Source organism: Coregonus clupeaformis, unplaced genomic scaffold (assembly GCF_020615455.1).
Source record: "Coregonus clupeaformis isolate EN_2021a unplaced genomic scaffold, ASM2061545v1 scaf0054, whole genome shotgun sequence".
Lineage (NCBI taxonomy): Eukaryota > Metazoa > Chordata > Actinopteri > Salmoniformes > Salmonidae > Coregonus > Coregonus clupeaformis.
In genome coordinates this window covers 643,198-668,153 of record NW_025533509.1, presented here as the reverse complement: position 1 = coordinate 668,153, position 24,956 = coordinate 643,198, and the positions used below count along the sequence as shown (strand labels likewise).

The window sequence follows — 24,956 nt, the reverse complement described above, 5'->3', positions numbered from 1 at the left end:
TCCATTACAACGAATACGTTTTATTTGTCAAAATGTTTTGAGCAACCCATCACTTAGTACAATGACAGGTAAAATGTTGCAATACCATTGCACCTTCATATCTGCAGGTAATAAAGTACCATGTGTTCAAATGTAATTTAATTGGTTCAATATTAGCACACAATTAAAACAGAGCAGAACGTATAACAGCATAATTAGTATAAACCATAAGAGAACAGACAAACCGTACAGGTACATGTCTTTACAGACTCAAATCATAGGCTATTCAAAAAATAGAGGCCAAATCCTAACTTAAGACCAAGTGTGTAGCTCACTTTTCTTGTAAAGTACTACTAATGCTACATGCATCGATTACAATGGAAGATGTGCTTTAATGAGTTATGCGCTCAGATCTCAAGTCATGATTCGGCCCTACAGAAAAGGGTCAAATTCTCATATTGCAACATTTACATTTTAAGTGCAGGCTTTTTCTAAGTGTACTCTACCATACTATAATCAAGGCTCTTACAAGTCTGTACAACTCCATATCAAGTTAGAATGGACCCAAGACATTCAGCAATTCCACGTTGGCAGTAGCTCCTGTTACCTTAGCGTCCTCAAGCTGACGTGCGCTGGCGTGGAAGTTTGGCCACCGAGGTCCCCATTGTGTTAAGTGCAGCATGGATACGGAAGTGAAGCCTCGACTCCATGCTATAACCCTTGTAGTTCATCCTGTAAACATCCAGATAAGTCTTAATAACATGTCTTCTTCATCCTAGGCAGTAAACAATGCATCTAAAGTAGTGCTGGTTTCAATAGAGACACTTACTTGGCATTTTCTATGGTGGTGATAGCCTTCCCCAAGTCTCCTTGCTGCTTGTAGAGAAGACCCAGTTCATACATGCTGTATGGCACAAGGTATAGGTCATGCTTGATCCTGTTTTCACTGTAAAAAAACACCACAACAAATCAGATTGTAAGAAAGCAAACAGATCAATTACATTTGGGATGCATCTCAATAGTCTTAGAACATGGTGGCATCTCGAGACTATTGAGATTAACCCCTGGGCTGCCCCCTGAGGAGCAACACTACCCACATTCCTAAATGATCAGTGAATGGCGATAATGGCCCCTTGTGAACTCTGACTTTGTCACTTAAGTGAACCTTTAGGCCATTAACATTTTAAACGTTTAATGGCTGCCCAGCTTCACCCAAAAAATATATATAATGTCCTCAAGCTTGAAGTATAGAGATGCACAACTTCCTCTCGTATTATGGCTGAGCAATGCCTCCATTCTATTACTTTTTAACACACAAGCTAACTATTAAATGATATGAATGTGTATTGTCCATGTACACCCCACACAAGAAAATGAAAACATGACTAATAAGATAGCCGTACCTGGAGATGACGTGTGTGAAGCAGAGCTGGGCCTGGTCCAGATGGCCCAGGTGTCTCAAACACAGCCCCTTTAGCATCTGGACCAGGCACTGGTCATCCACATGGTACTCTGATGGATCTGGGAGGGGGAAAAAAAGAAAAACAATTATTCTGTATTAGACAGGGGCTGACAGACCAGAAATCGGCCCTGGCATTTCTACCACACCGGACCATAGATTAGACCTAGAGCATTGTGACGGTAATCTCACTTGGGTCATTCTTCAGTTGCTCCTCTGCTTTCTCGACAGTGACCAGAATGCTCTGTGTCAGTTCAGGCCTTTGCCAAACGATGGTGAAGCCGTTCCAAACATATATCATTTCCTGTTATGAGGAAAATGCATTTTAGACCTAAATAGCACATTTTAAAAGTGAACATGTTTGCTTTGAATGAAGTAAAAATAAATAAAAAATTTAAAATAAAGTGTTCACCATGGCAGGAATCACCAGCGTCACTGGGGTTACGGCACTGTACCGCAGAGCCTTCTTCGCGGCGAACTTCTCAGTTGGGATGGATTTCCCTGCAATCCGCAGCCGCAGGCTCTCCACTTGCCTATAAGACACATTAAATTAGCCATAGCTACAAACCTTAACAACCCACCTTCTCATCAGTGTGACAGTGCCTTTGGTTCAGTTTATGATTCATGTAAATTACATTTATGCTGTCCTGAAAATAGAGTAATCTTTTTTGGGGGAGTGTGGACCTACTTTATTTTCAAGTTGTATAGTATCTTTGGGTGCCATACAAATAAAATGTGTCTTTATTGACAAAACATACCTGAACAACAGTTCCACATTCTCCCCGGTTTCTTCACCTCCTCCTCTGGCATCATGCTGAGGATGGAAGCTTTCTGGAACACGTACATAGCCTGCCAAGAGACCAAAAGTCAACATTTCAAATGAAAAAAAAGGGGTAGACAGTACACAGACCTCCAGAATTTACCTTTTATAACATGGGGAGCTGTAAAGAGCAGGGAGGAAAGACAGTAAGCGATGGTAAAAAAAAAAAAAAAATGAGGCTTGGGAAGAAAGAGGAGAGGAGAGTTAAAACTCAAATTACTGGAAGAGGTCCCTTAATCTGTGACCGGTAAGTCATTCCTAAATGTTTTAGTTAGGCTGCTAGGGCGGCAGGTAGCCTAGCGGTTAGCGTCCTTGGGCCAGTAACCGATAGGTCGCTGGTTCGCATACCCGAGCCGACAAGGTGAAAAATCTGTCGATGTCCACTTAAAGCACTTAATCCTAATCTGCACCAGGGGTGTCGTACCACTATGGCTGACCCTGTAAAACAACACATTTCACTGCACCTACCCGGTGTATGTGACAAAACTACACCCAGGAAGTCAGTCCTAAATAGGTTTTAGTCAGGCTGCTACAGGTATACTATACCTGGGACCACTTGCTCTCTTTGCAGAGAAGGTCTGCATACTGGTAGGCCTCCAGCCAGTCCTGCTGGAAGGAGTAGGACCACATAAGCTCCCAGTAACACAGATGGTGGATCTGACGCCACTCCTGCTGCGCCGCTATGCACTCCAGGAACTTCTTCTGGGCCTGGGGAACGGATACACAAAACGGTGAGATATGGTTCTTGTTAGACAGAGGGCTTGATTTTATGACTTGTAGCGTAGCAGACGGGGTCATATTCATTAGGGCACGCCATAGCAAAATGCTTTGCACCAGAACACAAGCGTTTCTCATTGGACAAGTTTAGGAAGTCTCTCCCAGTTTGTCTGTTTTCTTCCGTTTGGTACCTAATGAATACGACCCAGGAAAATGTATGAAGACACCATTCTTAAAAAGGGAGATTACTCACAAATTCAAAGTTACCCTTGAGCACAGCAATCCTGGCCTGGTAGAATAGAATGAGGGCCCCCTGGAGAACAACCACAGTCGATGTTAACGGGAGGGGGGGCAAGTGGGAAGACTTTGCAGGAAGGGGACTGTTCACTTACATTGGGGAACTTCTCAATGTAGGGCTCCAGAAGAAGTTCAGCCTCTACCAGGTTCCCCTCACCAGTACCTATAGAGAAGGAAAGACAAGGCATCACTCAACCCTAATGTCTGTTGTAAAGTAAAACCCATTATCTAAGGCTGTGTTTACTCAAGCAGTCCAATTCTGATCTTTTTCACTAATTTGTCTTTTGACCAATCAGATTGGTTCTGAAAAAGATAACACAATTGGGCTGCCTGTGTAAACGCAGCTAAATAGTCAATACAAATGGATGAAATGCTCGTCACATAAGAAACCAGCAGGAGACTGACTTTTAAAGCACAGTGAAAGTGCGTGACTGCGAGAGTTGATGATCACAGTACTGCAGTAACAATGGAGCAGTTTAGACTTTTCACCACCAGAGGGCCTCCTTTATCCACATAAAACTCCAGTGGCCAGTGTGGCATTTGGGGAGTAGGTCAATGTTGCGCCTGGACACAGGTCTTGGGACCTTTTGGGAAGTTACAGTTCCCAGGTTACGGTAAGGTTTCGGGAGGGAAAGCTGATCCTAGATCTGTACCTTACCCAGTAGACGCTGATGTAGAGGTGGTAATCAGGAGGCACATAGTGCAGGATGGAGCGCAAGGCTGTGTGGCTGCCCCTCCCTCAGCTGGGACAGACCCACTTCCCTGCACAACAAGCCTCTGTCAACAACATCCACTTCATTGCATCGTCATTGGCTGAATTACGAGGCATAATGGTGAGTGAACCAAAGAAATGTATCATTTCAAACATTTACAGATTCTATATTATTTTCCCAATGACATATGCAAGCGCTCAGTCGTCGGGGGACAATTTACTTTGCTTGTCTGAAGGCCCGCTTCAAAAAAAAGACTCCCCACTGACTATCCAAGAGAGAAAAGGAGTATTTTGCAAAGGCGGCCGGTGTGTGATGCGGCATAGTCTGTCAGTGAGAGAAGTGGTGAGACTACTCGTCACCTACCCGGTCTCCAGAGAAACCCATCCACTCCAGTAGTCGGAGGACCTTGCTCCGGGCAAGAGAGACAAATCACTAAAGAGGAAAACCAAACGGTGAGGGACAGTGACCTTTGACATTTGGAGGAGCACAAAACAAAAACCTTCTGTGTCAAAGAAAAAATGGCTAATCAGAAGATAAACTGATCTTAATTCGTAATCTTACATTTGACCGCTTTACTCTCTTACTAATCTGCCCGTCCAACAATGCCTTGACTCACCCATAGTGAGGGAGGTGCAAACACTAAACACCAATGCGCTTACTAAGTTAAATGAAACCAATGCCCGATGTTCACGCCCGCACCTGAAGTGAGTGTGTGCTCATCTGGTCAGACTGGTTCTTTTGCCATGGCTGGGACAGGCTAACTTCACATTCCCTGGTAGAGGGGAGAAAGCATACAGTATTCTGTTCTTTTATTAGGATCCCCATTAGCTGTTGCCAAGTACGCAGCAGCTACTCTTCCTGGGGTCAGCACCAAACATAATGCAGAACATTAATAGACAAGAAATTGTCAAGCACAGAAACTACATACATTGAATCTATGGAACTTGATACAATATGTTTTTTTTTTTTACATTTAGTAATTTAGCAGACGCTTCTTATCCAGAGCGACTCTATATGCTAGTGCATACATTATTTTTTTTTATACACCTGTGGGAATCGAACCCACAACCCTGGTGTTGCAAACCCATGCTCTATCATCAACTGAGCTAGCATCCCTGCCGGCCCACTACCCTGGACGACGCTTGGCCAATTCGCGCGCCGCCCCATGAACCATGCAAGGTCCCCCAAAATACTTGACTGCCAAATGTGACCTTAAAAACAATCACTGCTTGAGCAACATTTGATACATTTCCTTCTAGTGCATCAATTCTGTGAACACAGTCATTATTCTACTGGAAGCACAGGAGGCTGGGGAGGGGATGACAGTGGCATAATAATCATCATCATCTGGAATGGAGTGAATTGTATCAAACATATGGAAACCATGCTTGATACCTATTCCAGCCATTACTATGAGCCAGTCCTCCCCAATTAAGGTGTCACCAGCCACCTGTGACTGACCCGACTCAACTACCAGCACCACTATATAAACCCGACCCTCACACACACCGCCCAACTACCACCACATTATCGAGTCAACCTGTAGTTCATGCGTAACCTATGCCAGCTCAGTAAACTTGGCTTGGGGTCAGTAGTGTGTAAAAGCCCTTCAAATGTTTTTGTTTTATATAAAAATAATAATAATAATATATAATAAATAAAAACCCTGCCCACTTGTAGATCAGAAAGCTGTTGCGGATCTTGATGCTCTTTGATGAAGCTGATCATGCTCTCGTCCCAGAAAGGTGGAGTGCAGCCTTCTGCATTAGCACCCAGCATAGCACAGCTCTGCATGCATCTCCTCTGCAGTGGGCAAGGAGCAAACGAAGAGATGCCCGCCAATGTCAAAGACCAGAATAAACCCACCTACATTTAAACTAATGTGGATGTATGTATGCATGTACACAGTGCCTTCAGAAAGTATTCAGACCACTTCCTTTTCCACATTTTGTTACATTGCTTTATTCTGAAATGGATTATCTACACACACCCCCATAATGACAAAGCGAAGCAGGTTTTTAGAAATGAGCAGAAAACAGAAATACCTTTATTACATAAGTATTCAGGACCCTTGCTATGTGATTCGAAATTGAGCTCAGGTTTCCATCCTGTTTCCATTCATCATCCTTTGAGGGTCATCTACAACTTGGAGGCCACCTGCGGTAAATTCAATTGATTGGACGATGATTTCAAAAGGAACACCCTGTCTATATAAGGGCCCACAGTTGACAGCGCATGTCAGGAGCAAAACCAAGTCTTGAGGTCGAAGGAATTGTCCGTAGAGCTCCGAGACAGGATTGTGCTCGAGGCAACAGATCTGACGAAGGGTACCAAAACATGTCTGCAGCATTAAGGTCCCCAAGAACACAGTGGCCTCCATCATTCTTAAATGGAAGAAGTTTGGAACCACCAAGACCCTTCTAGAGCTGGCCGCCTGGCCAAACTGAGCAATCGGGGAGAAGGGCCTTGGTCAGGTAGGTGACCAAGAACCCGATGGTCACTGACAGAGCTCTAGAGTTCCCTCTGTGGAGATGGGAGAACCTTCCAGAAGGGACAACCATCTCTGCAGCACCTCCACCAATCAGGCCTTTATAGTAGAGTGGCCAGACGGAAGCTACTACTCAGTAAAAAAAGGCACATGACAGCCCGCTTGTAGTTTGCCAAAAGGCACCTAAAAAGGACTCTCAGACTATGAGAAACAAGATTCTCTAGTCTGATGGAGCCAAGATTGAACTTCGGCCTGAATGCCAATCACGTCTGGAGGAAACCTGGCACCATCCCTAAGCACACAGCCACGACAACGCAGGAGTGGCTTCGGGACAAGTCTCTGAATGTCCTTTAGTGGCGTAGCAGCAGAGCCCGGACTTGAACCTGATTGAACATCTCTGGAGACCTGAAAACAGCTGTGCAGCTACGCTCTCAGCCAACCTGACAGAGCTTGAGGATTCAGCAGAGAAGAATGGGAGAAACTCCCCAAATACAGGTGTGCCGTAAGCTTGAGCGTCATACCCAAGAAGACTGGAGGCTGTAATCGCTGCCAAAGGTTGCAACAAAGTACTGAATACCTATGTAAATGTGGTTTCAGTTTATTTAATAAATTAGCAAACATTTCCAAAAACCTGTTTTTACTTTGTCATTATGGGATCTTGTGTGTAGATTGGATGAGGAAACAATTTTTCTGAATACACTGTGCATATATTATCATTTTGTTTTGCTACAGCAAATATGTTTTATGCCTATGGGCTGGGCATCTGAAGATCCTGAAGATGAAGTATGATGACCCTAATACAATAAAAATTAATCAAAAGTCCATAGTCATGAAACATGTATACTTCAGTTATGGATGACTTTCACACTCACAGTGAGTTTCCATAGTCATGCATCCTTTTACATTGTACAGATGTCCAGTTGTCGACATACTGATATCATCCTGCAAGCACCACAACAGATATGGTATGCCCATCTCACCTTCAAGTTAGTTGTCAGTTGGCTCGCTTGCAAAACATCTCAGTGATGGCCTCCACCATGTGTAGTCTTCCTCCGGAACCTGTGATGAGATGAACGTACTGTGTTAAAGCTAGAATCCTTAGTTGCTACAGCCACCTTTGGACATAACTAATATGTTACACAGCGATTGATTTTGAAGAATATAACTCCGATAAATGCCTCATGGGCTTAGTTTAACTGTTCATACCCCATCAGAACCAAAAATATAAGCTTGGTTTACGCCAACGTAGTAACAATGTAAATGTAAACAAACAGCCTCAAAACTTTAATTGTTATATCATGGCTGGTCAGTCCTTGCATCCATAGTTACATTGCTCCAGGTCCATCCTTCAGCTTTTTTACCAAAACAGAGTCGTGGGTGACCTCTTTTGCTAATGTTTCGATTTAGGACTCTAGCTTTAAGTCCTGCCATGGTATGGCAACAATGTCTCGAATCTGACATGTGAGATTAAGCTTCTTCAACGCATTGGAATTGAAAATCCATAGAACTAGATGCCCTACATTCTATGTCATTTCTGTGAGAGAAGCAAAACCGTAACATCTGGCATGTCTGCAGAGACTCCTTAGAGCAGTCATGGCCTTGTCAATGTCCCTTAGGTTCAAAGGTCATGCCCGCCTGCATGACCAGCATGCTGCTGTATGTGCTCATTGCGCGTACATACTCTGGCTCCTCCCTGAGAGAACATGACAAAACCCTTCAGAAAGAGAAGAAACTCTAGAAGCAATTATTCACTATTATAGACAAAGACATGAGCAGTTATCTTAGAGGGATGGGATGCCTCAGGTCCTCCCACACGCTACTGTAAGCCTCAAGGCAAGCTATCATGATTGTGAATGGGGACATACCAGGGTCTAGAGAGATCCGGCTAGAAGCGGTTTGTTGAGGAAGAGGTCAAGGGCTTTGGCGCCATCCTGCAATGCAGTCTCTAAATCCATCTGGGATTTCCTAGGAAGGGAAAAATAGAAGTTTAAAGGTTTTTGGAGGCCAATGGGTTGGGGTCAAATTCATTTTTGGCACACATTGGGCTAGGCATGATTTATCAAGGAGCTAGGGTCACCAAAGATTAAGTAAACCCGTCAGACCCCTCCATCTGGTGCATTTTCATTAGTGGCAGACAGTGGACTTCCTAAGCAACAAGGGAACAAACTCCCAAACCACACCAAACTGTTCAAACCACTCTTGCTAGAGTTGAGAATTTAGTCATTTAAAGCATGTTTCCTGTAATTCAACACACTCTTCCACATCTTGTGTGTTTATATGATACCAGGGGTCGAAGCACAACAGAGTTCCTAAAAAAACTGGATTGCAGTCCACCAGTTGAGTATGTGGGCTATAGCAATCACGAGCGTGCAGCAGACAGTATTAAAGATCTATTTAGACAACACAATCTTAAATGTGCCGCACCAGCTGAGATGTGTGCTGTAGGCATTAATACTTAACTATGGTCTAAAAGGCTTATGGACTCGAAACTATTTTTACATAAGAGGGAACATCTAAAGCAGTGTAAGCTTAGCCTCGTGAAGAGGGGACTTACATCGTTTTAGGGACCAGGAGAAAGAGATCCTCTGGGTCCATCCCCGAAAGTCAGGGAAATCTAGTTTACTCAGCTACGCAAGGAGCCATCATTTCAATCCTACACTAGCGCGCAATACCTGACTGAGAAGGGTACATGCAGAACTGTGCCCTAGCCAAACTGCGCCTAGCCAAACTGCAAGCCCTCTGGCTGCGTTTTTAAAGGGGCAGCCCAATTGCCGGATATTTTTTTTCTACTGAATTGGTCTGCAACCAATCCCATCGGAGCTTTTCACACCAGCTCTTTTCCAGAGCTGATCTGATTGGTCACAGAGCCAATTAGTGAAAAATATAAGAAATGGGCTGCCTGTGTAAATGCAACCTCTGAGAATCAAATCTAAACGCTACAGCAGTGTATTTTATTTATTTGTCTTCTTCTTTGGTATAGCAGTGCATTTGTCACAGGTGTGACTAATTCCCCACCAATTCACAAAGGAAATATAAGCAATGCCACCGGATGTTTCAAGTCTTGAGGAGCGTGCAATTGTCATGCCAACTGCAGGAATGTCCACCAGAGCTGTTGCCAAATAATTTAATGTTACACTTTCGCAACCATTAGCTGCCTCAACGTCATTTGAGAATTTTGCAGAATGTCCAACCGACCTCACAACCGCAGACCACGTGTAACCACACCAGCCCAGGACCTCCACATCTGCCTTCCCACCAGCTGGATCGTCTGAGACCAGTCACCCAGACAGCTGATGAAACTGAGGAGTATTTCTGTCTGTAAAAAGCCCTTTTGTTGGGGAAAAAACTAATTCTCAAGTGGCACCAAAGTGGTGGGTCCCTGCCCAATCCCTTGCCCAGTCATGTGAAATCCATAGATTAGGGCCTAATGCATTTATTTCAATTTACTGATTTCCTTTATATGAACTGTAACTCAAGTAAAATCGTTTAAATTTTGCGACCCAAAATTACGATCTGCTTCTCTGGATTGCACCCTTGTGGAAGTCTAACACTGCAAAATCGTATTTTGCTAAATTAGCTAGCCATGTTGGCAATATAACACGCTTTCAAATGCCCACCTGACCAGATTGCGATTTAGAATTGACCTTTTTGGAATGCCTAAACAGCAGTAATTGTGTGATGGCGGGGATGCAAGGCTGTGTTCCAAACAAAACAACTACAAGTATTCTTGCTCTAGTAGTTCCTCAACAGCACAGCTAAGAGAGTCCTATTGGTATGAAAATGAACAACTGAAAAACTTGCTATTTAGCATTTCCAAAAATACATGTCTTTTTTTGGGGCTTGAAGATAATACATTGTTCTAGGCTATAATAAATGCTGCATTGTCTTGTTCAGTGACAGAATGATAATTAAGATAATCCAAATAATTAATGATTACCTAGTTGGGCTAACTTTTTTAACTTCATGCCGTAGGCCCACATCATCATCCTCTGCCTTGTCCATCCGTACTTGCTCACTGCCTCTGGTATAATGCACTTCACCTTTCACTCTATCAGTCTTGTTCGTTCCATCTTCCTGAATTAATATGAGATATTCTAACAGATCAATCGTGCTTGCTAAACGTCATTAAATATTGCTAAGTTATTTAGCTATAGTGTGATGTAGGGCTGTTTTTTCTATATAATGAGCACCCAGATGCTGCGTAGGTAACAATAATATCAGACAGAGAGACAAGCTGGCCTGGTGAAAAGGTTTCGCGGGCCCGCCTCGGTGTTGCTACTATATTGCAATATAAAATCTTCTCGGAGCAGTCTTGTTGATACAACATTTTGTAATATTCGCATAATGTGTCCCTTCCTTGGCGAATAATGCAGACAGCCAAAACAAAAAATTAGCTTATAAGGAACATCTCTGAATGCAGAGCAACAATTTTGGTGGGGAAGCGCACAAGACAATGATGCTCATTGTACACGGTATGCGTCGTTCCGCAAGGGTGACTTCACTGTAGCAGGTTGTCTGCAACCTTTTTCATATGCGTGACAATTTACAATGTATCCTACAATTTCTAAAGATCTGCGTAGCCAGTTATGATTTTCATATAAGCATTTGTAGGCTACTCAACTGTGCCCAGAAATGTCTGACTTCCCACAAACCTGAATAGCTTAATTCCCTAGCTGGCCTACTGGACAGAGACGCTGTCCATTCAGCCACAACCCACGGAGCTCCACCGTGCCTACCTGTACCGAGGCGCTGTCCATTCAGCGGTGCTGAATCATGGGCACGGCCTTTATGTGTAGATTTTTTCTTCATTCCTTGGACGAGTTTGTTTGTCTTTATGCATCCTTTTCAATTGTAGGCCTAAGTAATTCACTTTGATGTATGCCTTTTATTTCAATTCATGTGTAGGATTTATCTGGCATAGTTTGCATTCGCAGTACAGATGTTTTATGCTCTGGTTCCTTTCCACATTGATGTGAGTATTTGAAGTCGGCATTGAAGCGTGTATAATGCATCTATTTCATGTTGCACTGTATGAATTGTTCCATAAGTAGGCTAAAATTAGTCAATGTAGCTTATGTATGATGAGGTTGAGTAGGATATTGTACACGCCCATTCCACAGACCTTAAACCTAAATATAAACATAATATTGGGGGTGATAATGTCTGGGGGACATTTGTGTTTGTTTTTGCTGTTTCTCCAAAATAGCATTTTAGAGTTTCAATGAGATTCAACTGGTGAGTGTATTTCTACACACTTCACTTTGCCATACCCTAGGTTAAGGGTCACTTTACCACCCTGTGAAATTCATCATAACTTATTTCATCTGAGCACTATAAACTGCATGGTTTACCGAGTGTTAGTGGGAGGACAACACACCATCCATCATCCCCTGACTCCACGTTTACTTGGATATGGTGGTTATTATATCAATATTTGCGCATAAAGGCGTTTCCAATGCCATTTCTCGCATAATGAATTTTATGACACAAAAAGATCCCACCATGTCCAACGAACAAATTAGGCCTATCTGTCTGCATTTATAAAATTGTACCGACACTTCCTATTTTCATCACAGCTGTCTTTTAACCAAAAATTATAAGGTAGCCTATGACTTTACTAGCATAAAAACTGGGGATGGAAACGTGGTTAGTAAGGTAGCCCACTTAATGTTACGCAGAAATGATTTGATATTGAGATTAAAAACGGCTGCATATAGACCTTTAAGAACAACAAAGCAATGTAGCTATTAGGACCAAATTACCCTTTCCAACTCTAAAGTAATGGGTGTGATGCTATACAAAAATAATATTTAATGCTTCTATAGAAAGTAGGATTAGGTTTAACATTTTAGATGAGTTTTTATGGTCAATCCCATGATAGCAGATTATTTTTGTGAAAATACACAAAATACCTAAACAAATAATATCACTGACATTTTATCCATAGAAGGGTCCCTTTGGACGAAGGATTGTTGACATGTATTTGAAGGGACTGACCATCAATGATATCAAAATCCCAGATTTCCCCTTTAAATAAATGTAGTAGGCCTATTGAACGTTCAAATAAAAATAAGTAAAAAGGCTAAAAGTGTCTTGCGACCTTTTGGATGTTCCTATTCTTCACGTGAGCCATGTTTGACACCTTTATAAAATAGCCTACTGAATTATGCCCGGTGGGGTTTCGTAATCAAGGACACACCCACCTAAGTCACAAGGCAAAACTCAGCCCCATAATTAGCCTATGCTAATGAGATGCTTCTACTGTTTGGCGTGTTTTACTTCGGCTGAAAGTTGATTGCATTCAATTTGGAACCTGGCTGCTTCCGGGGCTGGAGCCCGGTACCCATTCTGTCCAACCGCTAAATCGGCGCAAAACAAAAGTGACGTAATTAAGCACGTGTAGAAATGATTAGGATTCTGTGTTTTTCCATGCCAAAAGGTCCTCTGTAGCTCAATTGGTAGAGCATGGCGCTTGTAACGCCAGGGTAGCGGGTTCGATCCCCGGACCACCCATACGTAAGAATGTATGCGCACATGACTGTAAGTCGCTTTGGATAAAAGCGTCTGCTAAATGGCATATTATTATATTATAAAAGCGATTGCTTTTGATAAAAACGCTTTATCTGCCTTCCAATGAAAACTAGTTGTGGAAATATGTATGTTTCTAGACAATGCACCATGTTGCCTTGTTGACAAAATGACCAAGCGGCGCAGATTACTGTTCGATTTGAGAGGCGCTCCTCCCTCCCCACTTTCACTGGATGACGTAAGGGGTTTTTGACTGGAACCGCCACGGTAAAATAACTCCCCACAATCTGTGGTTTACCTGGTATTTTCCTATCTCGAGACACTACATTTCCCAGCGTTCCCTGGGTATTTTTACGTCATTTAGATGAAAAAAATGGCGGCGGGCAGCAAGCTCAAACGTGAACGAAAATATTCCCGTTTTTGAATATACTCAAGACATAAACACGAAACCATTCCACGTTGGCTCATTCAGAACCGCATGGCTTGAGAAATTGAAACGAATTGACTATTCCTACGAGGAAAATACGAAGAGACTCAAGATGCCGACTTTGCAAAGGAGATGGAATCGCACCAGAAACGTTGGATGAACTGAAAGCTATCTGCAGGTTTGTACAGTAAGGGTTAGTTATACATGTATTTGGGACACTAGTTAGCTGGATAGCCATTGTGTCAGTCTAGTTGACAAGCAGTAACCCCTTCCTCAATATGCTAGTTATCGTTTGTCAATAATAAGATGTTTGGTGATGAACTTCAGAGTCTGTAGTAGTGGACTAGGGATATAATTTAGGGGGCAGGAAGGATCTTCCTTTGTTTTTGTTTTGTGACCCATTTTAGAATCTTGGTCAAAACTAATTGTATCAGAGATGTTTTTTATAAAGTAGAGGTTCAGACTTTTTTGCTGTCAAATTACCACCTATATTTTTTCCGTAATCTTCACATGGTCGATTTTTTCCAGCATTGACAATCTTCGCTGTCAACCTGAAGAGGAGCCCCTTGACACCAACGTTGTGCAACCTGACCCCACTCTGCAAACACTAATGTCAAACATTACAACATTTTACTGTCATTTTACTATTCAAATTACATCCTAGACCATTTAGACATAATGCACCAATTACCCCATGTTCTGCAGATAGATACTCAATCACTGCATTAAAAAAGTGTTGCCGTGTTCGTGTTCTGACAGACAGAGAAAGAAGAAGCAGGATTACAAAGACACCCTGAGGATCGATAAGATGGGCAGAGTTGACCACTACCAAGATGAACTGGTGAGTTATACCCCGTGAAAGTAACCACCCCTTCCGCTTTACTTCCGTGGGCTTGACGATTATATAATTGTAAGTAATTTAAGATATAAAACTTATATTCGTAGTTTGAGGATGAATTTACTTCTACCGGGTGTTTGCGTCGGAGACCAGTCCGTTAAATTTTTGTCCATTGAATACCATTCAAAAAGCCTACAAAAAAGTTCAAAAACTTCCAAGCCTGGAAAAACGCCGCGTCACTTGCAAAAGAGTATAACCTGTTGATGTGACCTTTGACTTGTAAGCGTGACTGACCTCCCAGCAGTCTCACACCCAGACCCTTGGGTCATATTCTTCTGTTTGGTGCCTAATGAGCACATGACCACAAGAGCTAAGATGGGGCTGTTTTTAGACATTTGATTGACTTGTGTGTGTGTGTGTTTTTGTTTGATCTTCTAGGAGAGCCTAGCAGTGGGTAAAAGGCCTGAGGACCTTGTTGACTTGGTGCCAGAAGGGGAGATCATTTTGAGCATCAACGTTCTCTACCCAGCCATATTTGGAGAGAGTACGTGCCGTTTCACTTCTTCGATGCCAAGTCTCTGTTGGAATCTTTCAACTTTTTGGTGATTCTCACAATCTCCATCATTAGACACAACAATATGCTATTAATATAATTTAACTATGGCATTGTTGAATACTTTTTCAGTTGGCTTGAGCAGTTTCTAGAGCGTGCTCCTATAACGCACGTTATAACAGCACGGTAGAATGTTTTTGTATCCATTGTGGGCCTGCTCTCTTCCAGTTTAGTATGCGAGGCCCCACATGACCTTGAGATGCTGGGCTCCCATAGGCTGGTGGACCTGAGGGATGCTATCTGCTATCAGCGACTTCTGCAGGTCTGGAGAGTTCAGCAACACGCCCGACATGGCATTTCCGGACTTCATCAGCAAGGGTGGACACAGCGCACACACAAAGAGATACTAACGCTAAAACCATACTCTTGTGATGGTAGGTGGGTGCTTATATTTTCCTGTTTCACACATGCACAAGTGTGTATTATATGCATATGTGTGAAATGAAATGTGTTTTTTGCATATCCCAACTCCCCTGAGACACCCTCGAAAGTGGGGTCATGCTCAGGGTCAGCGGCCGACCCTGGAGCAATTAGGGTTAAGTGCCTTGCTCAAGGGCACACTCAACATGATTTTTTCACATTGCCAGGCTCGAGATTCGAACTAGCGACCTTTTGGTTACTGCCCAACGCTCTAAAAGGTTAGGCTACCGTCCAGAATGCAAATCTACAGTCGAGTAGATAGTTCTGCCTTAAATAGTCTGACCCTTACATCCGAGCAGTGCACAACAAACTAATAAATCCAATTGTTAGATGCTACCACCCTACTTCCAAATCAAAACCAAACATTTAGTAGATGCTAGTAGATTTCTTTGTGCACTGCTCGGTGATGTAAAGAAGACAACTTTTCAAGAAGAACTGTTCTACGGACTATGGATATACAGTACATTCCGACGTGGAACACGTGCTGCTTCACAGGTATAGTCATTGATTGTGAGTCTTGAACACATTTGCTATGGCATACGATTAGACCACATCTTATTCATACATTAGATAATAAGGAGGTGTACATTTGGGCTCACTCAGCCACATACTCAGACACCCTCATAGAGAAAGTATAAGCCTACGTAATAGGACTTGATCATCATGTTGGTGTTGGGTGAACCTTTTCACTGTCTGTCTCAGGATCACTTCAATCCGCGCTTCTTCACCTTGGAAGGGGTCTTCTACAATGACATGCGAATCACCCTGAGTGCCAGGACACTGAGCGTAAGTGTCTTTCTTGCTCTCTCTTTCCTCGCTTTGCTTTCTCTGACATCTATCTGTCATCTCCAGAATCATCCCCTCTCGCTTCATCTACTGGACTGACCGAACTATCATCCCTCTGGTATCCACTGGACTGACTGAACCATCATCCCCTCCTGGTATCTACTAAGGACTGACTGAACCATCATCCCCACTGGTATCTACTGGACTGACTGAACACTTGAGACAGGCTAACTTGCAACTCTACCTTAGCTGATCCTGCTGACTCTACCGAGACTGCCATTGAATTAAAATTGAGAGAACATCCGTGGGAAATGGGCCCGGAGAAGCCAGGGGGTAACCTGAAAAAAGACAAACAGGCTTGTTATATTGCAGAGACAATGACTTAGAGAGTGAGAGGTAGGGGCAGATCCGCAAATATTAGGTTTACACATCAGGACTATACTTTTTTCAGCCATATAACTTTATATTGGACTGGGAGATGAGAATTTGGGGAGGTATTAGGTGAAGAACATTGCATTCGGTTTGACCTATCTATGACCCAGAACACAACTCTATGGCTGGGTTAACCTTGGGGATGTGACAGCAGAATAAACAGAGATGTGTTAGATTATAATGGGCCACAATCCAATTCATTAATAGCCACCAACCAGGCCACTACAAGACCCACTGGAAATTAGAAAAGTATTTCTACGTGCTCCCTCTCATCCACTTAGCATTTGATTGATGATGAACTGGAAACAACCTTTAAGCCAGAGTATAATCAAAACTATTTTCTCAGACAAGGCTAGTAGAAAGCATACTGAACAAAATATAAACACAACATGTAAAGTGTTGGTCCCATGTTTCATGAGCTGAAATAAAAGATCCCAGAAATGTTTCACTACACACAAAAAAGCTATTTCTCTAAAATGTTGTGCACACATTTGTTTACATCCCTGTTAGTGAGCATTTCCTCCTTTGCCAAGATAATCCAATTGTTAGGTTCTAAAATAAACAGAGATAAAACTCACGCAAGACTAGGAAAAGCTCAAACACAAGTTTATTCACCCAATGGGTGAAACAGCTGAAAAGACGTTTACAGTACCAGTCAAAAGTTTGGACACACCTACTCATTCAAGAGTTTTTCTACATTGTAGAATAAAAGTGAAGACATCAAAACTATGAAATAACACATATGGAATCATGTAGTAACCAAAAAGTGTTAAACATATCAAAACATATTTTATATTTGAAATTCTTCAGTAGCCATCCTTTGCCTTGATGACAGCTTTGCAACTCTTGGCATTCTCTCAACTAGCTTCATGAGGTAGTCACCTGAATGCATTTAATTTAACAGGTGTGCCTTGTTAAAAGTTAATTAGTGGAATTTCTTTCCAATGCGTTGAGCTAATCCAGTTGTGTTGTGACAAGGTAGGGGGAGTATACAGAAGATAGCCCTATTTGGTAAAGACCAAGTCCATATTATGCAAGAACAGCTCAAATAAGAAGAGAAACGACAGTCCATCATTACTTTAAGACATGAAGGTCAGTCAATACAGAAAATGTCAAGAACTTTGAACGTTTCTTCAAGTGCAGTTGCAAAAACCATCAAGCGCTATGATGAAACTGGCTCTCATGAGGGCCGCCACAGGAATGGAAGACCCAGAGTAACCTCTGCTGCAGAGGATAAGTTTATTAGAGTTAACTGCACCTCAGAAATTGCAGCCCAAATAAATGCTTCAGAGTTCAAGTAACAGACACATCTCACCATCAACTGTTCAGAGGGGACTGTGTGAATCAGGCCTTCATGGTTGAATTGCTGCAAAGACACCACTACTAAAGGACACCAATAAGAAGAAGAGACTTGCTTGGTCCAAGAAACACGAGCAATGGACATTAGACTGGTGGAAATCTGTCCTTTGGTCTGATGAGTCCAAATGTACAATTTTTGGTTCCAACCCTGTGTCTTTGTGAGACGCAGAGTAGGTGAACGGATGATCTCCGTGTGTGGTTTCCACCGTGAAGCATGGAGGAGGAGGTGTGATGGTGTGGGGGGTGCTTTGCTGGTGACACTGTCAGTGATTTATTTAGAATTCAAGGCACACTTAACCAGCATGGCTACCACAGCATTCTGCAGTGATACGCCATCCCATCTGGTTTGCGCTTAGTGGGACTGTCATTTGTTTTTCAACAGGACAAACCGCAACACACCTCCAGGCTGTGTAGGGGCTATTTGACCAAGAAGGAGAGTGATGAGTGCTGCATCAGATGACCTGGCCTCCATAATCACCCGACCTCAACCCAATTGAGATGGTTTGGGATGAATTGGACTGCAGAGTGAAGGGGAAAAGCAGCCAACAAGTGCTCAGAATATGTGGGAACTCCTTCAAGACTGTTGGAAAAGCATTCCAGGTGAAGCTGGTTGAGAGAATGCCAAGAGTGTGCAAAGCTGACATCAAGGCAAAGGGTGGCTACTTTGAAGAATTTCAAATATAAAATATGTTTTGATATGTTTAACACCTTTTTTGGTTACTACATGATTCCATATGTGTTATTTCATAGTTTTTGATGTCTTCACTTTTATTCTACAATGCTTAGAAAATAGTAAAAAATAAAGAAAAACCCTTGAATTAGTAGGATGTGAATGTGTCCAAACTTTTGACTGGTAGTGTATATTTATACCACCTCTTTCTAGTCGGAGACCCCCTCCTTGCACATCTGGACAGCCAATACATCTTGTTGCTAGGCAGGAACTCGAGGGCAACTGTTCCTTCTCACTTCGCCTGACCTGACCCTCGGCCCCGCATTCCTCACTCCTCCCTAACTCACGGCTGTCCTACCTTATCAGTGACTGAAACAAGACTGTTTCCCTTCTCCTCTCCATAGGATACATGAGATTTAACAATAACATGTTCTGACAGAATGATAAACTTTCTGCCCTCCCCTTTCTCACCTCAGTAACTTTCCTATACACCTAGTTCTTATCCACCCTCCATTGTTCTAATATTGGTAACATGAATAAGGATATCTCAAGTTAGAACCCAACACCATCCACCTGACAGGTGTGGCATATCAAGAAGCTGATTAAACAGCATGATCATTACACAGGTGCACCTTGTGCCGGGGGACAATAAAAGGCCACTCTAAAATGTGCAGTTTTGTCACACAGCACAATGCCATGAACGTTTTGAGGGAGTGCTGCAATTGGCATGCTAACTGCAGGAATGTCCACCAGAGCTGTTGCCAGAGAATTGAATGTTAATTTCTCTACCATAAGCCACCTCCAACGTTGTTTTAGAGAATTTGGCAGTATGTCCAACCGGCCTCACAACCGCAGACCACGTGTAACCACACCAGCCCAGGACCTCCACATCCTGGCTTCTGACCTGCGGGATAGTCGCCTGAAACCAGTTACGGACAGCTGATGAAACTATGGGTTTTGCACAACAAAGATCTCTGCACAAACTGTCAGAAACCGTCTCAGGAAGCTCATCTGCGTGCTCGTCATCCCTCACCAGGATCTTGACCTGACTGCAGTACTTGGAGTCGTAACCGATTCCAGTAGGCGAATGCTCGATGGCCACTGGCACGCTGGAGAAGAATCCTGGTTTCAACTGTATCGGGCAGATGGCAGACAGCATGTGTATGGTGTCGTGTGGGCAAGCAGTTTGCTGATGTCTAACGTTGAACAGAGTGCCCCATGGTGCAGTGAGGTTATGGTAGGGGCAGTTATAAGAGCTATGGACAATGAACACAATTTCATTTTATCGATGGGACTTTGAATGCACTGAGATACCGGGATGAGATCCTCAGGGCCATTGTCGTGCATTAATCCACCGCCATTACCTCATGTTTCAGCATGATAATGCACGGCCCCATGTCGCAAGGATCTGTACACAATTCCTGGAAGCTGAAAATCTCCCAGTTCTTCCATGGCGTGCATACTCACAAGCCATGTCACCCATTGAGCATGTGTTGGGATGTCTGGATCGACGTAATGACCGCAGTGTTCCAGTTCCCGCCAATATCCAGCAACTTTGCAGACAGCCATCGAAGAGAGTGGGACAACATTCCACAGGCCAGAATCAACAGCCTGATCAACTCTATGCGAAGGGAGATGTTGTTGTATCTGTGACCAACAGATGCATATCTGTATTCCCAGTCATGTGAAATCCACAGTTTAGGGCCTGATTTATTTATGTCAATATGAACTGTAACTCAGTAAAATCTTTTAAAATGTTGCATGTTGCATTTATTTTTGTTCAGTATAAATTAAGATTAATTTCCAAAGCGTGTTTTCTGGGGTGTTGAAGTTCATTTCTCTTCCTCTCTACTTTCTACTGTACTTTTCTAAATTGACAATAAAGTTGCATTGTATTGTATTTCCAGGACCACCATTGATTGGGCAAAGACTAGAGACTTCCCACGTTCCAAGCAAGGCCAAGATCGGAGGACACCAGGTTCTACCGACCTGAAGGTGAAGGTGGGCTACCTACCTCTTCTGTCACCAGGGAGACTCGAGCACGTTGTCATCATCACCGACATCAGGTCAGAGGTCATATTTTGTCATTCATATTGATCATATTGATACCTGGATGTTGAGCTTTGACTTGGTGTGTTGTTCCCCCCCCTACAGTGAGCTTCAAAAGTATTGGGACAGTGACACGTTTGTTGTTTTGTCTCTGTACTCCAGCACTTTGGATTAGAAATGATACAGCTATGAGGTTAAAGTGCAGACTGTCAGCTTTAATTTGAGGGTATTTTATCCATCGGGTAAACCGTTAAGAAATTACAGCACTTTTGTACATAGTCCCCCATTTTAGGGGGACCAAAAGTATTGCGACAAATTCACGTAAAGTAGTAAAATGTTTAGTATTTGGTCCCATATTCACCGCACGCAATGACCACATCAAGCTTGTGACTCTACACATTTGTTGGATGCATTTGCTGTTTGTTCTGGTTGTTTCAGATTATTTTGTACCAAATAGAAATTATGGTATATGTATTGTGTCAGTTTGGAGTCACTTTTATTGTAAATAAGAGCTAGCATCAACATTAATGTAGAAACATATTATAAATATATTTACAATAAAAGTGACTCCAAAATGACACAATACATTATACCCATTAATTTCTATTGGGCACAAAATAATCTGAAACGCAACCAAAACAAACAGCAAATGTAAGAGAGAGCATAGTAGACTGTTGCTGTCAAAAAGTGATTGATGTGCTTTGCTGTGTCCTTTTGGTTGACCTCTTAATGACATCCTCCGGATGGGGCACTATATTTATTGTCATTAGGTAACTTGATAGTGCACCTGTTTCTTTGAAGTAAAAAATGTGTTTGAACTTGTTGATCTCTTAGTGACATCCTCTCAGGTGATGTGTAGTGAACTTGTTGAACTTAAAGAGATGGGTGCAGGGGTTGGTGTCAGGTTACAAGTAGGGGTATTTACAAGCAGCTACAGGGTCTGCAAGCTCGGGACTTAATAAATCACTCTCTCCTCCTCTCTAGGTGTCTAACAGATAACGCCTTAATGCATTCAATATTGTGACCCTAGGTTCACAACATGCTTAATGACTTGGGTACCCACAATGTACCCACCTAAAAAGATAATTGTACTCTTATAATAATAATAATAATAATAATAATAACTCTTTAACGCGATGTGCCCTTTACTAATGACTGAAACAGATAATTTTTACCCTCCTTAATAACCTTTTTACTGCAGTGGGCTAAATCAGGGTCACACAGAGGTTCTTGGTAGTCTTAACAAGACACCAGTACCATGTCAGATATAGAGTTTACATTTATTCAATTTTGAGTTTGCGTCCCAAAATGACACTTTGTCTCTGAATGGCCTTGAGTGGCCCAGCCAGAGGCCGGACTTGAACCCGATCGAACATCTCTGGAAAGACCTGAAAATAGCTGTGCAGCGACGCTCCCCCATCCAACCTGACAGAGCTTGAGAGGATCTGCAGAGATAAATGGGAGAAACTCCCCAAATACAGGTGTGCCAAGCTTGTAGCGTCACACCCAAGAAGACTCGAGGCTGTAATCGCTGCCAAAGGTGCTTCAACAAAGTACTGAGTAAAGGGTCTGAATACTTATGTAAATGTGATATTTCAGTAGTTAAAAAAATAAAAAAAATATATATATATATATATATTTGCAAACATTTCTAAAAACCTGTTTGTCATTATGGGGTATTGTGTGTAGATTGAGGGAAAAAACTACTTTAAGGCTGTAACGTAACAAAATATGGAAAAGTCAAGAGGTCTGAAATACTTTCCGAATGCACTGAATGTACAAGTGTGTACGCTCAAATTAAAGCCGACAGTCTACACTTTACTTTTGGAACTCGCTGTATCTATGAGGAATCAATGTGTCAGAAATCAGGTCACCTTACTCATATCAGTGCTGTGTGTCAATAGTCAATACTGTGAAGAAGCTAGATTTCTGATAAGGCAGCAGGCCAGGGAGTGCTGCCCTTTCTAGATGAATAGGATCAATTCACTTCTTTGATCAATTCACTCACATGATAAAGAGCCTAGAGGCTTTCAAAATGTCATCGTTCTGAGACTGATTTGATTTGTTTAAGTATTTTTAGCATTCTTCTGACTGGTTTTCTTTGCTGCAGGCACTGTAACTGTGCATTAAGGCTGGTTTTGTGGCATAGCGTGTGATGTTTCCAAGAAGGACTCTGCCTCAGTGCTGCCAGTGAAACAGTTCCCCAAACTGTGCTGGTTCAGATATCCCATCACTTTTGTCCTTTTTCAGCACGGTTTTATTTATTTAACCTTTATTTTGACAGGGAGTCAATGCTGAGACCAAGGTCTCTTTTCCAGATGAGCCCTGTTTAACACAACAATACATATCAAAATACAGTATACACAAATTATGATAGTGTTTTGCTTTTTTATGTATTGTTGTGTAGTTTAAAAGACACATTCTTCAGTAAAATGATCTCCTAGGAGCCATCAAATGCCCCTAGGCCAGTGTTTTCCAAACTCGGTGCACGTTTTGGTTTTGCCCTAGAACTACACAGCTGATTCAAATAATCAACTAATTTATCAAGCTTTGATAATTTGAATCAGCTGTGTAGTGTTAGCGCAAAAAGAACAAAATGTGCACCGAGTTTGGAAACATGCCCTAGGCCTACAGCACAGGGGGTCAAACTCATTCCAAGGAGGACAGTGTCTACGGGTTTTCGCTCCTCCATGTACTTGATTGATTAATAATAATAATAATATGCCATTTAGCAGACGCTTTTATCCAAAGCGAACTTACAGTCTGCGTGCATACATTTTTCTTTGTGTATGGGTGGTCCCGGGATTGAACCCACTACCATGGCGTTCCAAGCGCCGTGCTCTACCAGCTGAGCTAGCAGAGGACCACATTAATTAAGGTTAATTAAGGTTAGTAATTAGTGAGGAACTCCCCTCACCTGGTTGTCTAGGTCTTAACTGAAAGGAAAAACAAACACCAGCATACGTAGGCCCTCCATGAATGAGGCACCAATTCTTCCTATTTGTAAAGTGCATTGGAGATCATTTCCACACGACAGAGTGAAAGGTTCCAGCAACTATGGTGGATCGTAACAGGGCTAGTTCAGTACAGTTTGGCTCATTAGTGTGGACATGGTATGTATCGTTTTTATTTTTCCCCTGCCCAATGTTTCTAGACTGGCCCATAAGGATGACTGCCTGGATAAGAAACTGTACCCTCTCCTTACCCACAAGCACAGGGTCATGACCAGAAAGTGCGCTCGTGTGTAACGTCTACATCGGCAGGTGTGTAGAGACAAAAATGCTCCCCCCACAATAAAAGATAATCGTTACTTGGGTTATGAGTTTTCCCTGTTTACATCGACCTGGCCAAAAAAAACATATCCCTAGTAATTGACTGTACATTAGTTTTAAAAATGATGAGTTAAAGAATTATCTGGCACGGAAGTTGTCAGTGTACTAACTGGCCTTTTTTTGTTTTCGTTTTCAGATGGTTAACCACAAATGATCCATTTGCCCCAAATGACCCGTGTCTCTTCTGTGAGCGGTGCTTCCGCATGCTGCACTATGACAAGGAAGGAAATAAACTAGGACAGTTCCTGGCCTACCCCTTATGTGGACCCTGGTGCCTTCAACTGAGACTGAGCTGCTCCACATTCTACTAACCTTTCTCCCATCTACTGCTGGCAGTATTGACATAGGGAGGAAGTTTTCTATTTATCTGTTGGAATTCAAAGCACTTTACCTACTGTTTTTCTACTTTCATCTTGGATTGGGATTCACGGTCACATGGAAATGTTCTGGTTAATAAAGCATTTTTGGGGGGTACATTTGCAGTGATATTTTTCTGTAGTCGTCTAGATTGTAAAGCTCATATTGAGAACGTTAGTTTAGGATTGATGAACCTTCAGTGGTGAACTGGTGGCGTCACCAGTTCATGCTACTCATGATGAAAAGTTCACATGAACATTATAGCTTTTACGAAGTATTGGTTTCACAAATTAAGCTTCTATGGACAGTGGGACAATACCCTTCTCTTATACATTTGAAACCCCACCTCTTTAAGAATACCTGGGATAGGATAAAGTAATCCTTCTACCCCCACCCCCCCCAAAAAAAAAAAAATATATCGTAAAGTGGTTATCCCACTGGCTATAAGGTGAATGCACCTATTTGTAAGTCGCTCTGGATAAGAGCGTCTGCTAAATGACGTAAATGTAAATGTAACACCTGTAGTGCCTCTGGCTAGGGAGTTGGATAGCACTGTATATCTTGCCCTGCGACAGCTCGAGTGATGGTGACTTGGAAAGGCACTTTGCAAATCTTTATTCCATTGAAGTGTTTTAAATCGTCTTAACCGATCTGTTAAGCTAATGATGGCCA

The 24,956-nt window shown here is 42.5% G+C and overlaps 2 pseudogenes; one reads left to right on the top strand and one right to left on the bottom strand.

Annotated features, from left to right (window-relative positions):
* On the bottom strand, positions 1 to 3,573 carry LOC123483266 (annotated as a pseudogene).
* A 406-nt stretch (positions 3,574 to 3,979) lies between these two features.
* Positions 3,980 to 24,212, top strand: LOC123483259 (annotated as a pseudogene).
* The last annotated feature ends 744 nt before the right edge of the window (positions 24,213 to 24,956 follow it).